The 23,302-nt window shown below is 38.3% G+C and overlaps 1 long non-coding RNA gene across 1 annotated transcript; it reads right to left on the bottom strand.

Moving 5' to 3' along the window:
- Nucleotides 1–1,174: 1,174 nt before the first annotated feature.
- On the bottom strand, nt 1,175–19,754 carry LOC140714806 (uncharacterized). The gene is made up of 3 exons (XR_012096002.1): nt 19,545–19,754; nt 8,358–8,449; nt 1,175–1,725 (listed from the first exon to the last, which is right to left on the bottom strand). It is a non-coding gene; the product is annotated as an uncharacterized lncRNA (long non-coding RNA).
- Between the last annotated feature and the right edge of the window lie 3,548 nt (nt 19,755–23,302).

Below are 23,302 nucleotides of genomic sequence, written 5' to 3'. Positions count from 1 at the left end.
TTTCCAAGGGTGGCAATGACTAATCTAAGAAGGTACCTTTTAAGGTGATTGGAAGACAGTTTAGAGGAGATGTCATGGTAGGATTTTTGGAATGCACTGCTGGGGATGGTGGTTGAGGGACATTCAAGGCACATGGATGAAAATAAATTGGAGGGCTATGTGGGAAGGGAGGATTAGATTGATCTTGGAACAGGTTAAAAGGTCAGCACAACAATGAGGGCTGAATGGCCTGTACTGTTCCATGTTCAATCTCACAAGTTGTCATCCATTGGTAAGGAGTGGGGAAAGGGGAAGATGAACCAATCAGCACTATCTCCTTACTGCCGGAAGCACTGATGAAATGTTCCCAATTATAGAGATCACATATCCAGTGTTTATTTGATTTGCTAAATCTAATAAATCTATTTGCTTGAGAGTTTGTGTGAAGCGAATAGTTATTTTAACCTGACAGAATTTCTTCTTCTTCTTAAGCCCATCACCTCAACTAGATATAGGCAGCTCACACTAGATCGGCAGTTCTTTCAAATTGTCCCCAGGTGTAGTCCTTCTTCTAGATCCTTCTTCTCCCAGGGTTGAGGTCTTTGGAGTTTCTGTTAGGTTTCTGTACCTCTAGGTTTTCACTGGATGGGATTGCTAGCCCCATGTCCGACCCTCCTCCTTGCACAGCCGTGCTTGGAACCATCCATGGTGAAGTTCTGACAGAATTTGGGTGAGCATAAATTATTCTAACAAACTTGAGTCATGCTGGAGGGAAAATGCAAATCCTTTTAAGTTCCAGCAAGAAAAAACATTACATTTGGGAAGGGCAGCAGGGGTTGAAGTTGGGCACATTCATCAGGGTCAGAAGGTGATAGAACACAGATTCCAGATCATAACTTCAGCTTTCAAACAATAAGGGAACAGGAAAAAAAAATCAACACACTAAAAAATGAAGTATCTTAATTTAAGGAATAAATTTGAAATTCAGACACTTTTATTCACACAGGCAGATTTAGAATGACTTTGTTTACTTTTAATGATATAAATTCTGTGGATCAGACAGTTAATAAACTTGTTCTGGCATCCGACTTGCCAAAATCAAAGCTAAGTGAAAACTTTCAGCAGGGTAGAAGAGACACAAACTGTACCATGTGATGTAACCAAAATTTTAACATCTGTTTCCCACCAGTCTGTTTATATTAAAATCGAGGTTAGTTAAGTGCCTTGATGTTCTTGTCTTCAGAGTTAGGTTTTGCAACCAATGCCAAAGATTGATACACTTTGTTCTCCTCACTTCCCACAGAGCTTTCCCTAGTTGCTCAGAATAGATATCCTTCCTCTGGCCTCCACAGGAGATCTGCAGGTCAGGATGTAGCAAAGCTCTTCAATCTGATGAAGAATATTCAGTGAGGCCTGCAAAGTCCAAGCCAGTGACAGGAGACACAAATTCAATTTTACTCAAGGGCAGCACCCAAAATAAATTTCTGAAATTCAGATGAATTAGGAGAGGTAATGGAGAGGTCCTCCAAGTTCAGAGCTTCAGCTCAGGGCTAACAACCCTGGCTGGTAAAACAAAATTGTTACGGAAACAGCAATGAAAAATCCTTCCACATCTGAGTGTGATGGTATTCCAGAGTCTTCATCTGGGACTTGCATGACTGACAGTAGTGAAAATCAAGAGGAATCTACTGACGTGATGAAGGAAGCTCTGAACACTGCCAGAGATGAAGGACCTTCATTGGTGCCCTAAATACCAACAGTATAACAGGCAGTAAGAAAGAGAGGTAATAGAAAAAGAAAAAAATATATCAATATGCATTTAAAAATCTCCACCACTTACAAACTTCTGAAAAAGTATATCACACTTTTTTCAGTACACATAATACTGAAAACGCCAGTCTTTAGTGGCAAAATGATGGGCAAATCTGTCAATTTCATAGCTTGAAATTGATTTGACTGCTGAGTCAATTGATATGGAGCAACAGCTTCTAAAGTTCATTATTTCAAAAATTATTTCTTTTAATCATTCATTCTGAGGGTGTGGGTTTCATGTGCTGAGCAGGAATTTGATTGACCATTCCTTGCCACCCTTGGGAAAGTGTTGGTAAGCTGCCTTCTTGAACCCTGTCTGCAGTCGTTGAGGTGTGAGTAAGGGAATTCCAGAACTTTGACCCAGTGACAATGAAAGAACAGTGAAGTATTTGCAGGTTAGGATGGTGTGTGGCTTGGAAGGCAACTTTCAGATGGTGTGTTCCCCATGCTGCCTTTGTCATCCTTGCTGGTAGAAGTTGTGGGTGTTTGGAAGTTACTGTTTAAGGAGTCTTGGTAAGTTGCTGCATTGCATCCTGCAAGTGGTATAAACTGCTGCTACTGTGCATGGTGATTGACTGAGTGAATGGATGTGGATAGGATGCTTTTTAAGTGCACCATTCTGTCCAGTGTGGTGTTGAGCTTCTCCAGTTTTGTAAAGAGGAGGTTATTCCATTACATACTTACCTGACCTTGTAGACAGTGGACAGGCTTTGAGGAGTTAGGAAATTGTTTTGAGGAAGCAGGTTAACGTATTTGGTGAGTGAGACAGAAGACACATTACCAATAAGCACATTAATCATCTATTTATTTATTTATTGAGGTACAGCACAGTCAGGCCCTTCTGACTCTTTTTTTAATATATATATATTTTTAATCAAATTTTTAAGAGAATTACATAAAATGAATAGAATAATAGAGTAATAAAAATTAATATTAGCCCTCCCCCTCCCCTTAACCCTTCCCCCCTTAACATCCCTGTCTAAAAAAGAAAAAAAAAGAAAGAAGAAAAAAAGGATTGCTGGATATTGGAGGATCCCCACATGCTCCATGGAGTTCAAAATAACTTCAGTATATATCTTTATTTTTCCCCCAAATAACTAATAATTTTATCTTCAAAGGACCTATATATTTAATCCTATCTTTTGTAGATAGGGGTGCCAAATTTTCAAAAATATATCATATTCATTTCTTAAATTATAAGTAATTTTTTCAAGTGGAATGCAGCTATATATTTCATTATTCCAACAGTCCATAGTTAAGTATGAATCTGATTTCCAATTAACTGCAATAGCTTTTTTGGCTACTGCCAATGCAATTTTTATAATTTTTTTCTGATATTTATTCAATTTAGGTTTTGGTATTAACCCTTCAATATCACCTAATAAAAATAATATTGGGCTATGTGGAAGTTGTATTCCAATAATTTGTTCCTGTAAAAGTCTTAGATTTATCCAAAAAGGTTGAATTTTAAAACAAGACCAAGTAGAGTGTAAAAAAGTACCAATTTCTTGATTACATCGGAAACATTGATCAGATAAATTTGGGTTTAATCTATCTTTTTTTGTAGTGTAATATATAATTGATGGAAAAAATTGTATTGTACTAATCTAAGTTGGACATTTATTGTATTTGTCATACTATCAAGACATAGTCTTGACCAATTTTTTTCCATCAATTTTAATATTCAAATCAGTTTCCCATTTTTGTCTTGACTTATGAATTCCTGGTTTAATTGTCTGTTTTGTATCAAATTATACATACAAGACATAATTTTTTTAATTTTTCCCTTTTGAATTAAAGTTTCTATTTCATTAGGTTTTGGCATTAACATTGTTTGACCCAGTTTATCTCTTAAATAGGCCTTTAATTGAAAATAACAGAAAAGAGTGTTATTTGATATTTTATATTTATTCTTTAATTGATCAAATGACATCAATATACCTCCTTCAAAACAATCTCCTATATATCTAATCCCTTTTTGAAACCAGTTATGTAAAAGTTGATTATCCATTGTAAAAGGAATAAGCCTATTTTGTATTAGGGTTCTCTTTGCTAATAAAGATTTCTTTATCTCATCATCCACATTTACCTTATTCCATAAATCGATCAAATGTTTTAATATAAGAGATTCTTTCTTTTCCTGTATCCATTTGGATTCCCATTTATATATAAAATCTTCTGGTATATTTTATCCTATCTTATCTCGCTCTATTCTAATCCATACCGGTTTCTCTTCATCAAAAAAAGATGCAATAAATCTAAGTTGATTTGCTTTATAATAATTCTTAAAATTTTGGAGTTGTAACCCTCCTAGGTCAAATTTACATGTAAATTTTTCCAATGATATTCTTGACATCTTACCTTTCCAAAGAAACTTCCTCACACATTTATTCAACTCTTGAAAAAACTTCTGGGGCAGTTGTATTGGTAATGTTTGGAATAAATATTGTAATCTAGGAAATATATTCATTTTTACAGCATTAACTCTACCTACTAATGTTATTGGTAACATCATCCATTTATCAAGATTTTCTTGAATTTTTTTCAATAATGGCAAATAATTTAATTTATATAAATTCTTTATATCATTATCGACTCTTATACCTAAATATTTTATACCATTTGTCGGCCATCTAGATTGAGTTACTAATCGACATTGACTATAATCTCCTTTAGTAAGGGGTAAAATTTCACTTTTATCCCAGTTTACTTTATACCCTGATATTTTCCCATATTCTTCCAATCTAAAAGATAATTTATGCAACGAATGCAGTGAGTTTGTTAAATAAATCAGAACATCATCAGCAAATAAATTAATCTTATATTCCTCCTGGTTAACTCTGAAGCCCACAATATCTGGATCGGTTCTAATTAATTCAGCTAATGGTTCTATCGCCAATACAAATAGGGCAGGGGATAATGGACAGCCTTGTCTAGTTGACCTTGTTAATTGGAATGATGTTGAAATTTGACCATTCGTCACTACTTTAGCTTTGGGACTAATATTTAAGGTTTTAATCCATTTTATAAAAGATTTTCCTAACCCATATTTTTCCAATACCTTAAATAAAAAGTCCCATTCCAATCTATCAAATGCTTTTTCTGCATCCAAAGCAACTGCCACACTCATTTCCTCTTTCTTTTGTGCCAGATGAATTATGCTAAGTAACCGAGTTACATTATCTGCCGATTGTCTATTTTTAATAAAGCCTGTTTGATCCATATGTATTAATTTTGGTAAATATTTAGATAATCTATTAGATAAAATTTTTGCTGTTATTTTATAATCCGTATTCAACAAAGAGATAGGTCTATATGATGTTGGTTTTAAAGGATCTCTATCTTTTTTTGGCAATACTATTAGGATCGCTGTCGAAAAAGATTGTGAAGTTTATGTGTTCTTTCTGCTTGATATATTAACTCCATAAAGGGAGGGATTAATAAATCTTTAAATTTTTTATAAAATTCAGGCGGAAAACCATCTTCTCCTGGAGATTTATTACTCTGAAGTGATCCTAAAGCTTCTTCAACCTCTTTTAATGTAAAGGGCATATCTAATCCTTTCTGTTCTTCCGAATTCAATTTTGGAAGAGTTATTTGTGATAAAAAAAATTCTATCTCAGCAATCTCATTTTGTGATTCTGATTGATATAATTAGGAGTAAAAAATTTTTTAAAGTTTCATTAATTTCTAAAGGTTTATAAGTAATTTTATTTGCACTTGTTCTGATTGCATTTATTGTTTTGAAAGCCTGCTCTGTTTTCAACTGCCAAGCAAGAATCCTGTGTGATCTTTCACCTAATTCGTAATATCTCTGTTTAGTTCTCATAATTACTTTTTCTGTTCGATATGTCTGAAGTGTATTATATTGTAGCTTCTTATTGACAAGTTGTCTTCATTTTTCTTCTGTCATATATCTTTGGGATTCTTTTTCTAATTTTGTAATCTCTTTTTCTAATTGATCTATTTCTACCATATATTCCTTCTTAATTTTAGAAGTATAACTTATTATCTGACCCCTCAAATATGCTTTCATCGCTTCCCATAATATAAATTTATCATCAACTGAATATGAGTTTGTATCCAAAAAAAATTGGATCTGTTTTTTCATAGAATCACAAAAATCTTGACGTTTTAATAATATTGAATTAAATCTTCATCTGTAAGTCAATTCCTCCTTATCCATCATTATCATTGTCATTATCAAAGGGGAATGATCTGACAGTATTTTCGCTTTATATTCCACACTTTTCACTCTATCCTGAATATTCATTGATAATAGGAAAAAATCAATCCTTGAATAAGTTTTATGTCTATTTGAATAAAATGAATAATCTCTTTCTCTTGGATTAATTCTTCTCCATATATCAATCAAATTTAAGTCTTTCATCAATGATAAAGTTAGCTTTATTACTTTTGATTTTTGTAACAGCCTTAGTTGACCTATCTAGAACTGGGTCTAAACAAAAGTTAAAATCGCCACCTATTAATATTTTATCATGTGCGTCGGCCAAATTCAAAAAAGCTTCTTGTATGAATTTTGCATCATTTTCATTTGGTGCATAAATGTTCATAAGAGTCCATAATTCTGAAAAGATTTGACAATGTATAATCACATATCTCCCCACAGAATCAATCAGTACATTTTGTATTTTAATTGGTAAGGTTTTATTAACCAAAATTGCAACTCCCCTCAACTTTGAATTAAGTGAAGCTGCAATAACACTTCCAACCCAATCTCTCTTTAATTTCTGATGTTCTGTCTCTGTTAAATGTGTTTCCTGCAAAAAAGCTATATCTCCTTTCATTTTCTTAATATATGTTAAAATTCTTCTTCTTTTCACAGGTCCATTAAGCCCATTAACATTAAAACTTAAAAAATTGAGTAACTTAGTCATTCATGATACCTTGGGGAATCTCTTTAAAATTCTCCATGTTGCTATGTGTCTCCCCCCCCCCCCCCAATCATCCAGGCAAAAAAAGAAAAGTAGAAGAAAGATAGATAGTAAATAAAAAAATAACAAAATACCCTCCCCACTAATGTTGTGAATGAATAGAAACACAACATTACCCCCCTCTGTTTTATGGGTCATGGCATTTGCCATGATTACACACGTGAATCCCATAGCAATCGATCAGAAGCTCCTCCAGCTCCCCCGTAGCAAGTGAATATAAGTGAAGAAGAAAAAATATATAATAGCTCTACTCCCAACTAATATTCCTCAATTATTTTTTATCTTGTTCCCCTTCTATCATATACTTAAAGTATAATTGTATATTCTTTTACTCATAAATGTCCATCAAATCCGATCCCTATCTCAGTCTTCATCTTTAATCCATTTCATTTCCATAATTCTTTACCGCATCTCGCGAATATTAGGAAGTTCTTGTACAAACTCCTCCACTTTCTGATGATCAGTAAAAAATCTTCTTTCTTCGTCATCCAAAAAAATTATCAGTGTTGCTGGGTAGCTCAATATAAATTTATAACCCTTTTCCCATAAGATTTTTTTCACTGAATTAAATTCCTTCCACCTCTTCAAAAGGTCGTAACTTATATCAGGATAAAAAAGAACTCTTTTCCCTTCTATCATCAATGGCCCATTTCTCTTTCTGGCACCTTGAGCAGCTGCCTTCAAGATCTTTTCTTTATCTTGATACCTTAAACATTTTATCAAGATTGATCGTGGATTTTGATCTTGTTGGGACTTTGGTCTTAAAGCTCTATGAGCCCTTTCGATTTCAATTAACTGACTTCCCTCTTCCATTTCCAAGATTTTCGGGATCCATTTTTGAAAGAATTTTATTGAATCTTCTCCCTCTATACCTTCTTTAAGACCAACAATCTTAATATTGTTTCGTCTACTGAAATTTTAAAGCACATCTACTTTTTCCAACAACCATTTTCTTTCTGATGTCCAGGCAAGGATATTATCTTTCATCTTGTCCACTCTTTCAGTGTTATCTCCCAATTTTTCTTCCAACTTTTTAATTTTCTTATCCATTTTCTTTTGTTTTTCCACCACCTTATCAAGTGCAATCTTCATATTTCTAATATCTGTTTTTATTACTTTTAATTCATGCATTATTTGTATCAGGGCTTTTCTTATGTCTCCAGGAAGTTTTCCACCTTCAATTTCCTCCTGTTCTTGTTCTTCTTCATCTGTGTTTTCCAGAGAGTCTGATTCTACTTCCGATTCACCTTCATTTTCACTTCCAGTCGCAGTTGGAACTTGTAGTTTTGTTTGCACCTCTTTGAGCCACATTGCCAGCAATCCCCTGATTTAACCCTAGCCTAATCACAGGAAAGTTTATAATGACCAACTAACCTACTAAGCAGTAGGTCTTTGGACTCTGAGAGGAAACCCATGGGATCACAGGAAGAATGTGCGAGCTCCTTACAGGCAGCGGCAGGAATTGAAGCCAGGTTGCTGGTACTGTAAAGCATTCTGCTAATCACTACACTACCATGCCACCCTTTATACAAATAGTAAAAGATTCAAACAAACATTTAAGTCTCTCCAAGTTATACAAACCACAAAACTAAATATTCAACAAATAGATACCTAGCTGAGAGTGCACACAGGCCTCCTAAGTCTGGAGCATACTTTTCCAATGGTTCTGCAGCACTGGTCATGACCTCAGTGTGAAGTGTGCCCTGGGGATGAAAGGAAAGAGGTCAAGCCTCCCGCACATGCTATTCTTATATCCCTGAGGTGCCTGAAATGAGACACTGGTTTATTGTAAATCCCTGCTTTATGGTTAGTTGTGCACTGCATGATGTTGCAATTGAATTTTATGGTTTCTGCCTGCGTAAGACTTCAACATTCTGTAACAAAGTACAGCGCATAATGTTTACAATGTAAGATATGCACAGCTTGCATGCATTGGGTGAGATACACACGGATCTTAACCTGCGACACTATTATGGGAACACCACCAATAATGGCAGTGGATAACAACAACAGGATTAGGGATGGACAACCACACCCAACCTTACAAGTGATAACCAAGACCTAAGAACCACTTCTGTTCATCATGGCACAACTGATGTCACTGGCAAAGAGGACTCCCCTCTCTCTATCCCATTTTTGTGAAATGCATGTGACAAATTTTTCTTAAATTGGCTATAGAGTTTGGAAACCTCAACTCAATCTTGAGTATCTTTCACCATTACAGGAACAGAAAAGGGAGTTTAAATGATATGCAACTGGAAGCTCAGGATGACCAATTCAGTCAGAGCGCAGCCACTTCTCAAAATGCAGGCCACATCATGAGCACCAAATACAACTGGAAAGATTGGAGAAGGTGCAGGTGTATTTTTGCCTTATGTGATGGGGGTCTTTAGGTCCCTGGATGGTGATGAAGGAGGGAGTGAAGGATCAAATGTTGCACCTCCAATGGTTGCAGGGAGAAGTGTCAAGGGATGGGGAGAGTTGGGTAGGGAGGACTGAGCAGACTAGGGAGTCACAGAGCGAATGGTCTCTGTGGAAAGCAGGAAGAGATGAGGCGAAGATGTGACAGAAGGTGGAATCACATTGCTGCAGCTGGAAATGTTGACAGATGATGTAGTGGGTAGTGGGGTGAAAGATGAGGACCAAGGGAACTCTCTGATCTCTCTGGGGCAAGGAGGTTGAGAACAGAGGTCTGAAAATGGAGGAAATGTGAGTAAGGGCTCCATCAACCACAGTAGGAGGGAAACATTGTTCCCGCAAAAAGATGGTAATTCAGAAATCCCAGAGTGGAAAGCCTCATCCTGAGAACAGATGTGGGGGAAATGAAGCCGAGAAAAAGAGATGGCATTCTTATAGGAGACAGGATTGGAGAAGGTATAGTCAATATAGCTGTGAGAGTTTGTGTGTTTGTAGTAGATATTGGTGGATGCTTTGTCTCTTGACATGAAGACAAAGAGACCTAGAAAAGCAAGGGAAGTGTCCAAAATGGTCCTAGTGAATTTATGGGTGGAGTTGATGTTGGAGGTAAAGATGATAAAATTGCTGACTTCCTCACGTGTGCAGGAAGCAGCACCAATGCAGTTCCACATAACCAACAAAAAAGACAGATATGGCTCCATCTACTCAATCCCCCTCCCACCTCACCTGGTTGCACCTATCAGCTACCAACCTATCTCACCCCCTTCCTCTCACCTCATTAACAGGTGATCTTTCTTCACTACACTCAGTCTTGATGCAGGGTCTCAACGTGAATTGTTGATTATCCCATTATCTCTGCAGATTCACCTACTGATTTCCTTCAGTAGTTTATTCTTTGCTCTAGTTTCCAAAAATAAAGGATGCCAATTAATTGACAAGCAGACATTGTAAACCAGATAAGGGCAATACAGTGTCAAGTTAGAATCTGCTAACTAACTGGCAGGTGATGGATTTAATTATAATCTTTGGTAATTATCCATATTTCCTTCTTCATTATCAGAGTGCAGAATGATTGGTGGGGATGGTGGGAGGGAACAGATTGAGGACAATTTACCATCAATCACTTCTGGTAACAGTCTAATTTTTTGTAACAATGTTATAATTTAACTCAAAGCAAATAATGTGGGGAAATAATCTATTTTATCAAGTTCACCTTATCAATGTGCTAAAGATAAGGAGGAATAATTTTAACCATTTAACTACTGCTAAGAGTGCTTTGGCCGTGGTAGCCTTGTGTTGCCTTGTGCTGCTGTCTTCATAGTCAAATAAACATACTTGGAGCTCTCAACAAATGAACCTTTATTAACTACCATCTAAACTCTTTAGTATGAATATAACAATACATTAGAAGTCACACTGTGTTATACAAACATGTTCAAGATTCAAGGTACATTTAATATCAGGGGATATATACAGTATAGACTTGAAATTCGTCCTCTTCACAGACATCCACAAAACAAAGAAATCCAATAGAATGATAGAAACATCGAAGCTCCAAAGCCCCCCACCCTCCTCACTGCCTTTGCACAAGCAATAGCAAGGGCACCGTTTAACAGGTTGTTAAAACTACCCTAAGTGGATGCTGTTTCCCCTTGAAAAATGAAATAAACTGTACAGACAATTAAAAACAGAAAATGCTGGACTATAAGACTGTGAGAAATAGGAGCTCAAGTAGTTCATTCAACCCCATGAGTTTCCTCCATCAAGCTAATCCAGCATTCCTCAAGTCCAGTTTTATGCCCTGTTGCCATAACCCTCAATTTTCTTACTAATTCAAAATCTATCTCAGCTTTGAATGTCTTCAAGTATTCAGCCTATGCAGTTTTCAAAGACAAGAAATTCCAATGAGTCACCCCCACCCCTTTGAAACAAGAAATTCTTCTTCATTTTAGTTTTAATTGGGTACCCTCTAATTGTGAGATCTGTGGTCTTAGACACTGCCACAAGCAGAGACATGTTCACATATCCCTGGTGAACATTCGAAGAAATATTCAGGAAGACAGGCAGCACTGGTGAAGAGAGGAACAGACTTAGCATGTCAGGACAATTATCTTCCATCAGAACTGTCAAGGGTTAGAAATCAAATATGTTTCAAGATGCAGAGAGTAGGGAAGGCTGGACAGGACAGAGGGAATGTTTGTGATAATGTTAGGACATATTCTAGAGTTAGGGCTTATAACAAATATTAACTTTAGCAATGAATTTTCAGACCTGAATATAGATTGTGGATTGAATTCAAAATGCATCTGTCTCTCTTTTATCAAAGTACATGTATGTCACCATATACAACCCTGAGATTAATTTTTTGTTGGCATACGGAATAAATGCAAGAACCATAATCAAATCAATGAAAGACCGCACCCAACAAGACAACCAATGTGCAAAAGACAACAAGCTATATAAATACAAAAGAGAAAAAGAAATAACAATGATAAATAAATAAACAATAAATATCAAAAACACAAGATAGAGAGTCCTTGGAAGTGAGCCCATAGGTTGTGGGAACAGTTCAGTGATGGAGCGGGTGAAGTTGAGTGAAGTTATCCACACTGGTTCAAGGGCCTGATGGTTGAGGGGTAATAACTGTTCTTAAACTTGATGGTGTGAGTCCTGAGGCTGTAGTACTTTCTTCCTAATGGTAGCAGTGAAAAGGGAGCATGTTCTAGGTAGCAAGGGTCCCTGATGTTAGATGCTGCTTTCCTGAAACAGTGCTCCGTGCAGATGTGCTCAAAGGTGGGGAGGGCTTTACCTGTGATGGACTGGGCTATATTCACTACTTTTTGTAGGATTTTCTGCTCAAAGACATTAGCGTTTCCATACCAGGCCATGATGCAACCAGTCAATATACTCTCACCACACATCTATAGAAGCTTTTCAAAGTTTTAGATGTAATGTTGAATCTTCACAAATTTCTAAGGAAGCAGACCTGCTGCTGTGCTTTTGTCAAAATTGTACTTATATGCTGGGTCCAGAGCAGGTCTTCTAAAATTATAACACAAGGAATTTAAAGATGCTATCCCTCTCTACCTCTGATCCTCCAATGAGGACTGGCTCAAAAACCACCACTTTCCTCCTCCTGAAGTTAATAAGCAGCTCCTTGAGTTTTCTGGCATTGACTGAGAGGTTGTTTTGTGGCACCACTCAGCCAGATTTTCAATCTCCTTCCTATATGCTGATACATCACCACCTTCGATTTGGTTAACGACAGAGGTATATTCAGCAAATCTAAATATAGCATTGAAGCTGTGCTTAGACACACAGTCATAAGTGTATAGCAAGTAGAACAAAGGGCTAAGCACACAGCCTTGTGGTGCACCTGTGCAGAGGGAGATTGTGAGGAGATGTTGTTGCCAATCTAAGTTGACTGGTGTCTGCAAATGAGAAAATTGAGGATGCAATTGCACAAGGAGGTATTGAGTCCAAGGTCTTGAAGCTTATTGATTAGTTTTACTTTACTTTATACTTTATTGCCACCAAACAATTGATACTAGAGCATACAATCATCACAGTGATATTTGTTTCTGCACTTCGTGCTCCCTGAAGTACAAATCAAAATAAATATAATAAAAATTTAAATTATAAATCATAATTAGAAGATAGAAAAGGGAAAGTAAGGTAGTGCAAGTCAGGTCCAGATAATTTGAAGGTACGGCCCAGATCTGGGTCAGGATCTGTTTTGAAGGGATGATAGCTGTAGTTCATAAAGAGCATCCTTGATGTATGTATCTTTGCTGTCTAAATGTTCCAGGATTGAGTGAAGAGCCAATGAAATGGCATCTGCTTTGAACCCATTGTGCCAGTAAGCAAACTGGAGTGGATCCAAGTCACATCTCAGGCAGGAGTTGAGGAGGTGGAGATCAAAAGAGATGGAATGATTCAAATAGTGATTACACTAGCTGAGAGAAAGCAGTGAAAGCTGATTTATCACGGCTGACCTGCCCAGAGGAGATCAATGTACAAATGAAAAACTAAAGCAGAGGAGAAAGGATCAAAAGATATGCAATTGGGAGAAGCAAACCAGTGCTGATGCTGAGACTATGAAATAAAGAAACAACCAAAAAATGTTAAAACTACCCACTAGATCGATCAGCATCTGTGGAGAAAGAGTTAACATTTCACATTGATGATCTATCATTAGAGCTGCTCAGTTCTGATGCAACCTGGAAAGAATGATTACTTGAAATTGTTGAATTTTGTATTCAGACTAAGGACTGCAGTATGCCAAATCAGAAGGAGAGTGCTGGATACAATGAATTTAAACATAAAATATTTCTACTGTGGTAGATTCTTAAAGTTCTCCATCTTTTTGTCTCTGCTTTCACATTGTCTTATATTCAGCTCCCTCACTTGCTGTTAATATTTGGACTTTTCCTCTTTCCTATTTTCACTTCTGACATCACAGTTTTGTCATCTAATTTTGGCTTCCTGGATCATCTCCAAGGCTTTCAACTTTCATGACTCAATTTTCAGGCTATTCTGTTTCATTCTGGCTATACTGTAATGAGCTGACATTGTTAAGGATGCCTGCTATAACATCGTCCAGAGAATCTTCAGAACTTAAAAACTGCTACTGCATTTCAACACGGTCGTCTTCAAAGCATCCAGCTCAATCTGTGCATGATTCAGTTCATTCTGTAACTCTGTCAGCACCGAACTCTTAGCCGGGACATGTGTAGCTTCAATTCTCTCCCTCCTCATCTGTGTCAAGTAAAGCAGAGTGTCAGCAGCTGCCACACTTGTGAGACTTATCACTGCATTCTGAAATATATTATTTAACTTAAATATGAATACTTCAGAACATTTTATAGTCTTGAGAATTGTTTCTAACAGAGCAAAAGTGCATGAATGGAAAATCCTGGCATTTATTTCCAAAATTACATACCCTAGCGCCTTTCCTATTAGAGAACATTGTTGGGGTTGTTTCTGGTTGACTATGTTGTAGTGTCTTCTGTGTGTCTGCTGGAAAGCTGCTCTTGTTTTACTTGCGTTACTACAGCTTATCCATATTAAGCTTATACTTAGTTGCTCTTGAGAATGTGATGATAAGGTCTGAACTGCTTAAGTACAACTGAGTGAGTTGTTAGATCATTTCAGAGGCAGTTATAATTGGGTCTGATACTGGCATTTTAATCCAGGTTTACACAACCCAGCCAAATGAAAAAGTAGCCTGGGATGGCTGGTTATGTTACACAGTTGAGCATATTGTGAGGGAGGTTGTGATGTGAGATGAATTGCGCCATTGTGAAAGGGTTGACCTTCAGGAGCTGTTCCCATGCAGCAAAGGTTAGATCTCAGGGTGGATCAGGGTGATACTACACAGAACCAGAAAGAATGTTGTGTGACCTCTGTGCTTCTGTGACAGGTGTTCCTTGAACTGTTAGCTGTGTTCAGTGAACCCTGACAAAAAAGATCACAGTTGAGTTTCCGACAGCAAGGAGGCACACACCTTGTCACCTCCTGCAGATGGAACTGACCATGCACAGACAATCTTGTTTTCTGGAAATAATTTGAAAAATGTGAAGCTCGGGTGGTTGATTATTGGGTTGAGGCGTTCTCTGATCTTGGCAATTTACTTAGCAAGTAAATTGCCAAGATTGGAGAAAAACTCAACCCAACCAATTTTATTTTCTATCCACACTAGCCTGGGCAAATAAACACTTCCAAACACTCATCTCAGTCTTCTAGGCCATACAATGAGTCTGGCAAGCCCCTGATCAGACTCCCTATGTCATTTTCCAGACTGCAAACTGCTGGTATCAGGTATTTCCCTGTGACTCAAGTCTTTCTAACCTAGTTTTCTTAAAACTCATTGTGTTAATCACTGAAGTGGATCTACAATGATGCACAGTGGCATTTATCGTCATCATTAACCCTTTGTTTTCTGTTCCATTTTCTTTTCCTTCCTATTTAGGTGAATGCATTGAGGATTTGGTGCAAAAATAGGTGGAATCAGTTTTCTTGGCACTTGTACAGCATAGTATCTGTGCTGTAAACTCTTGTCACTGTTTATTTGTGGGATGAGGCTATCACTGCTTAACCTGCCTTTTATTGCCCATTAGTAATGAAAGACTAGTGTCCGGCGCCAATTGCATTGCCATTAGCTGGACTAAAGCTGATAGGCTTTTACAATATTCCACTAGCTTTATCAGATTTATTTAAGTACTTGAATTTAAATTTTGCATTTATCAGACTAAGATGTTCAAATAGCCTCGGCTTTAAGTCCTAGTGCAGTAATTACCAGCTCTGTTATAATATCCTGTACTGTTCCTTGTCCATATCCATCCTATTGGAAATGAATCAGAAAATGTTTAGCTTAGGTGATAGATGGTTGGCTTGAGTTGTTCTCCAATCTTGGCAATTTTCTTGCAAACGTTTTGTCACCATATGAGGAGACATCATCAGTGCGCTGTTAATTGTGGTGTGTTCTCTGAATGCTTGGAATTTATATACTTATCAATCAGCGGATTGGTCGTCATTTTGGAATGTGGGTAGGAAATCTCATTGCTGATTGTTGATGTGGTGAAATTCGTGTGTGTCGGTCTGGAATTTTGCCTGCATTGCCTCATAAACAGGTTCGAGGTCTACTGGGTATCTGTGAAAGTTATAGTGCAAGCAAACATGTGGCATGCAAGAGAATTCCTCAAAACATGGTTTTCTGTGAACAATCACATCACAATTAAGTTTCTGAACTCAGCTGATTGATAAATATATAAAGGCCAAACATTCAGAGGACACCCCACAGTTATCAGCGCACTAATAATGTCTCCTCGTATGGTCACAAAACATTTGAAGTAAATTGCCAAGATTGGAGAACAACTTAACCCAAACATATTTGTCCTGTGTTCCTGGACACTTTGCTCTGATGTTCCTTTTATTTATGTTCTGTTTACTGTCATGAAAGTATCACTTAACCTTGGGAAGGTAGCCACAGTAACCAGATTAACAAAGTGTTTGTATGGATCTTATTGTAAATGAATAACACAGAATGACGGGAATTCATGAAGAGATTGATCAACTACGTAACCGGTCACCCAGCAAAGCAATGCTGCATTTGGTAACACTGACTCAGTATGAAAATATAAAACCAGACACTATGAGTGAGCAGAAATGAATTGGCCCCACCCACGATTCTTATGTGTTGCTTCTTTAATTAGAAATAGCAGAGGCAGTACCGAGTCGTGGTTCTATTTATTCATTCAGTAAATTGTTGGCACAGCCAGCAATTATTACTTATAGTTAATTGCTCTTGAGAACACGATGGTTAGGCTTGAACTGGTTTAACTGAGCAGTTTTTTAGTCCATTTCAGAGGCAATTATAACCAGGACTGATCCCAGCATTTTAATCCAGATTTATTTCACTCATTTTAAATTTACCATCTGCCACAGTGGGATCAGAGCTCATACTGCAATATCTTTACTGCAGGCTGGGAGCATTTGTCCAGTAATATAACCACTGTGCAACTAGAAATAAAAACTGGAGAAAAGGACATTGAGTATAAAAGTTGGGATGTTGCTATTGTACAAGATGTTAGTAAGGCTGTATTTGGAATGTTGTATTTTGTTTTGGTCACCCTGGTCTAGGAAAGATGCCATTATGCTGGAAAGAATGAAGAGGAGATTTACAAGGATGTTGCTGGGACTTAAGGGACCGAGTTATGGAGAAAGGTTGAGTTGGTTGGAGATTTATTCACTGGACTGTAGGAGTAATCATAAAGAGGTATATAAAATAATGAGGGGTATACAAAGAGTAAATGCTCACAGTCTATTTCCTAGAATCGGGGAATCATGAACTAGAGGGCATAGGTTCAAGGTGAGAGGGGAGAAATTTAATAGAAATCTGAGGGGCAACTTTTATACCCAGAGAGTGGTCAGTATATTCAATGAGCTGGCAGAGGAAGTGGTTAAGGCAGGTACATCAATAACATATAAAAGGTATTTGGACAGGTACATGAAAAGGAAAGGTTATGGGTCAAGCACAGGCAAATGAGATTAACAGATGAGAATCTTATCAGCATGATCAGATGGGCTGAAAAGTTTGTTTCCAGGCTGTGTTACTATAACTATAAAATGCTGGCAACATTCAGCATGTCAAGTAGTATCTGTGGAGAGAGAAACAATGTTTCGGGTTGAAATGAAGAGAGGTTAGGGCAATCAGCAGCTCATGCCTGCTCAATAAGAACATAGCTGATCCAATTGTGGCCCTAATACATCGTCCCTGTCTCTCCCAGTCCCCTTGACTCCACTATTTGGGTCCAACTGCATCAGGGTTTCAACCCAATGCATCAACAAATTCTTTCCTCCCACAAATGCAAGAGGGAGACTGTGACGAAGGACAGGCAAAATTGCAGAGATTGGGATGAGTTGAAGGGTGAACATCAAAAAGGATGATGAATAGAGGATTGAAGGTGTTATATTTGAATGCATATAGTATATGGAATAAGACAGATAATCTTGTACAGCAGTTAGAGATTAGCAGGTATTGCATTGTAGACATTACTGAATTGTGGCTGAAAGAAGATAATTGTTGGGAGCTTAAAATTCAAAGATGCACATTGTATTAAAAGGACAGGCAGGTTGGTAGAGGGGGTGGGGCAACTCTGTTGGTAAAAAATAAAAATGAAATCCTTAGAAAGAGGTGACATAGGGTCAGAAGATGTAGCATCCTTGTGGGTAGTGTTAAGAAACTGCAAGGGTACAAAGACCCTGATGGGAGTTAGATACAGGCCTCCATGCAGTAGCCAGGAAGTGGGATATAAATTACAATGGGAGAGAGAGAAGGCATAGTGTCACAGAATCATAGAAAAGTACAGCATAGAAACAGGACCTTCAGCCCATCTAGCCTGTGCCAAACCATTGCAACTGCCTAGTCCCATCAACCTACACCTGGACCACAGCCCTCCATACCCTTCCTATCCATGTACATAACCGAGCTTCTCTTAAAAGTTTAAATCAAGATCACATCCGCCATTTGTGCTGGCAGCTCATTCCACTTTCTCAGCAGTCTCTAAGTGAAGAAGTTTCCCCTCATGCTCCCCCTTAAACATTTCACCTTTCACTCTTAACCCATGCCCTCTAGTTGTATTCTCTCTCAAGCTCAGAGGGAAAATGTTTGCATGCACTTACCCTATTTATACCCCTCATAATTTTGTATACCTCTATCAAATCTTCTTTCAGGGAATAAAGTTCTAACCTATTCAATCTTTCCTTGTAATGCAGGTTCTCCAGACCCGGCAACATCCTTATAAATTTTCTCTGTACTCTTTGAATCTTATTTACATCTTTCCTGTAGGTAGGTGACCAAAGCTGCACACAATACTCCAGATTAGGCCTCACTAAAGTTGTATACAATTTGAACATAACATCGCAACACCTGTATGTAATACTTTGATCTAGGAAGGCCAATCAGCCAAAAACTTTTAACCCTATCTACCTGTAATAAGGGCAATATTATGATAGCCATGGGGATTTCAATATGCAGCTAGATTGTTAAAATCAGGTTGGTGCTGGATCCCAAGGGATTCTACATTCACAAGCATTCTACATTCCAGATATGTAGAATGCCTGTGAAATGGCTTCTTAGAGCAGCTTGTGATTGAGCCGACTAGGGGAAAGGCAAATCTGATGTGTTATGAACCAGATTTAATGAGTGGGTTAAAGGCAACTATGGAGGCATGAGAAAGGAGCCGGACAAAGTTGATTGGTAGAGGATACTAACAAGGATTATGGCAGAACAACAATGGCTGAAGGTTCTGGAGGCAATTTAGACGATGCAGGATAGATATAACTATATAGCAATTACAGCACGGAAACAGACCATCTTGGCCCTTCTAGTCCATGCTGAACGCTTACTCTCACCTAGTCCCACCGACCTGCACTCAGCCCATAACCCTCCATTCCTTTCCTGTCCATATACCTATCCAATTTTTTTTAAATTTAAACCCTAATGACAATATCAAACCTGCCTCTACCACTTCTACTGGAAGCTAGTTCCACACAGCTACCACTCTCTGAGTAAAGAAGTTCCCCCTCGTGTTACCCCTAAACTTTTGCCCCTTAACTCTCAACTCATGTCCTCTTGTTTGAATCTCCCCTACTCTCAATGGAAAATGCCTATCCATGTCAACTCTATCTATCCCCCTCAAAATTTTAAATACCTCTATCAAGTCCCCCCTCAACCTTCTACGCGCCAAAGAATAAAGACCTTTTTCAACCTTTCTCTGTAACTTAGGTGCTGAAACCCAGGTAACATTCTAGTAAATATCCTCTGTACTCTCTCTCTTGGATTATGGAACAGCCCAAAAAAATTTAATTCCATCTTACCTCTGTTTCATGATAACATGCAAACCAACGATCTAATCATTATTTCTACAACATATACAGTTTCAGTGAAGGCTACTGTTAAGCAGGTTGCATTGCTGTTCAAATATCTCTGTCAATCTTTCTTGCTACAATGCTCCATGTTACCTCCAACAAACATCCCATGGGAGTGCAGCTAATCTTTAGCACTAACAGGAAACTGTTCAACCTACAGCTCGGTGCTTGTGCTGTGATATCCAGATAAAGTTTGTGCAAGTGCTGAGTTCCAACTCATTGTTCATTCGTTCACTGAAGTTCAAAGTTCAAAGTAAATTTATTATCAAAGTACATCACCTGAGATTTGTTTTTCTTGCAGCATTACATAATAAATTCAATAACATGATAGAATCAATGAAAGCCTGCACCCAACAGGGCAGGCAACCAATGTGCAAAAGAGAACAAACTGTGCAGATACAAACAAAAAAAAAGAAATAAATATTGAGAACATGGTGAGTTCTTGAAAGTACGTCCACAGGTTGTGGGAATAGTTCAATGATGGGGCCAATGAAGTGAGTGAAGTTATCCCCTCTGGTTCAAGAGCCTGATGGTTAAGGGGTAATAACTATTCCTGAACCAGGTGGTGTAGGTTTTGAGGCTTCCGTACCTTCTTCCTGATTGAAGCAGTGAGAAGAGAGCATGACCTGTGACAATGCTGTGTGTAGATGTGCTCAGTGGTGGGGAGGGCTTTATGGAATACAGTGTTGGGAAGTGTATGGTTATGCACTTCGGTCGAAGAAATGAAAGGGTTAACTATTTTATAACTGGAGAGAAAATACATAAAAATGAGGTGCAAAGGAATTTGAATGTCCTTGTGCAGGATTCCCTAAAGGTTGATTTGCAGATTGAGTCTGTGGTGAGGAAGGCAAATGCAATGTTAGCATTCATTTTGAGAAGACCAGAATATAAAAGCAAGGGGTAATATTGAAAGCACTGGAGAGTCCTCTTGGAGTATTATGAATGGTTTTGGTCCCTTAGAAAGGATGTGCTGAAACTGGAGAGGGTTCAAAGGAGGTTCATGAAAATAATTCCAGGATTGAATGGCTTGTCATATGAAGAATGTTTGATGGCTCTGGGCCTGTATTCACTGGAACTCAGAAGAATGAGGGGTGACATAATTGAAACCTATCGAATGGTGAAAGACCTTGATAGAGTGTATGTGGAGAGGATATTTCCTATGGTGGGAGAGTCTAAGACCAGAAGACACAGCCTCAGAATAGAGGGGCATCCTTTTAGAATTGAGATGAAGAGAAATTACTTCAGCCAGAGAGTGGGGAATCTGTAGAATTCTTTGCCACAGGCACCTATAAAGGTCAAGTCTTTACGTATAATGTTTTAAGGCAGAGGTTGATAGATTCTTGATTGGTCGGGACATGAAGGGATATGGGGAAAAGACAGGTTTTGGGGTTGAGAGGGAAAATGGATCAGCCATGGTGAAATGGCAGAACAGGGTCAGTGGGCCAAATGACCTAATTCCGCTCCTATATCTTATGGTCTTATGGTCTATGGTTTTATTGTCTTTACACTTGATGGACTGGGTTGTATCCACTACTTTTTGTAGGTTTTTCTGTTCAAGGGCATTGGTGTTTCTATACCTGACCATGATGCAGCCAGTCAATATACTCTCTGCCACACAGCTATAGAAGTTTGTCAAGGTTTTAGATGCCTTGATGAATCTTTACAAACTTCTAAGGGAGTAGAGGTAATGCCATGCTTTCTAGTAATTCGACTTACATTCTGGGCCCAGGTCAGGTCCTCTAAAATGATAACACCATGGAATTTACACCAAGGGGGCTAAGCACACAGCCTTTTTGTGCACATGTGCTGATGGAGGTCGTGGAGGAGATGTTGTTGCAAATCTGAACTCACCAGCGTCTGCAAATGAAGAAATCAATGATCCAATTGCACAAGGGGGTATTGAGGCTGAGGTCTTGAAGTTTATTGATTAGTTGTTAGGGGATAAATGCTGAACTGTAGTTGATAAAGTGCATACTGATGTATGCATCTTTGCAGTTCAGATGTTCCAGGGTTAATGAAGAGCATCTGCTGTGGACCTGTTTTGTCAGTAGGCAAATTGGAGAAAATTTAAGTGCCTTCACAGGCACCAACCTCTCAAAGCACTTCATCACTGTAGATGCAAGTGCTACTGGGCAATAGTCACTGAGGCAGGTTACCACATTCTTCTTAGGCACCGGTATAACTTGAAGCAGGTGGATAACTCAGACTGCTGAAGTGAGGGGTTAAGGACCTCTGAACATGTCAGCCAGTTGACTTGCACTGTTCTTTAGTACTTAGCCAGGTACTCCATTTGGGCCAGATGCTTTTTGTGGAATCACCATCCTGAAGAATGCTCTCACATTGACCTCAGAGACTGAAATCACAGGGTCATTCATAGCTTTGGGAGTTTATGATGTTTTCTCAATGTTTTGATAGTCAAAGCATGCATTGAAGGCATTGAGCTCACTCAGAAGCAAAGCCGCATTATCACCTCTGTCGCTTGATTTCACTTCTGTAAGAGTTGATAGTATTCAAGCCCTGCTACAGCTGTCAAGCATCCTTCATTGATTTAAGTTTAGTCCAGAATTGACACTTCACCTATGATATGGCTTTCTAGAGATGGTCCCTGGAGCTCATGGAACTTTCTTGGTCACCAGACTTGAATGCCTCTTATCTGGTCCTCTGCAGATTGCAGATCTCATGGTTCATCTGGGGCTTCTAGTTGGGGAAGTCTGAATGATTTTGCAGGGACACACTCATCTATGACTGGTTTTACGAAGTATTAGAGAAGCTGAGCCTAACACTCCCCATCCACAAGGCAAACATCCTCTACCAATCATTCTCACTGTAAGTGTTGCCCTCTGACTAAAATGTTAATGGTGAAACTCTGGACCTCAGGAGCCAACCCTCAGTGAAAACAGGCATCAATAATGAAGTTCACTACTTTCATTGGGGCAGCATGGACTTTACTGCTTAAGGAAAATATTGGGAGATCAGGATCTCAGGCCAGGTAGATGTCCACTGGATAACAATAATCATTGCTCTCTCCTGGATGCTAATGAGACCTTGACTACCTATAGCAAGAACCCCAAGACTCTGGAGAGGTACTGCCAATGCTGTCTCCACAAAATAATCCAAATCCTCTGGAGAGATAGGAGATACAACTTAAGTATTCTCTTGAAACTCTACCATTGCCTTAGTTATACATATTTTACTCCAGTAGGTAGGTCATGTCAGTCATACGCTTTTCATTAGAGTTCTGAAAAAGGCACTTTTTTTCTCAGGTTAGTCATAGCTAGAGTTACCAGGTGGACAGAGGAAACAGTTAAAATTTGACCATAAGATCCTGAGACCTTAAGACAGTGGAGCAGAATTAGGCCATTTGGTCCATCAAATCTGCACTGCCATTTAATCACAGCTGATTTATTTTACCCTATAACCTCTATTCTCCTACCTTCTTCCCATAACATTTGACGTCATTTCTAATCAGGAAACCATCAACCTTCACTTTAAATATACCCAATGACTGAGCCTCCACAGCGAATTCCATAGATTTGCCACTATGTGGCTAAAGAAGTTTCTCTCTGTTCTAAAGAGGCATCCTATTCTGAGGCTGTACCCTCTGGTCCAGAACTCTCTCACTATTGGAAATACCCTCTCCACGACCACTCATGAACCTCCTCTGGAACCTTTCCAATGCCAGCACATCCTTTCTTAGATATTTTTCT

This window comes from Hemitrygon akajei, chromosome 22, assembly GCF_048418815.1.
Source record: "Hemitrygon akajei chromosome 22, sHemAka1.3, whole genome shotgun sequence".
NCBI lineage: Eukaryota > Metazoa > Chordata > Chondrichthyes > Myliobatiformes > Dasyatidae > Hemitrygon > Hemitrygon akajei.
Note: the sequence above shows the minus strand (reverse complement) of the source record. Positions and strands in the feature narration are given on the sequence as shown.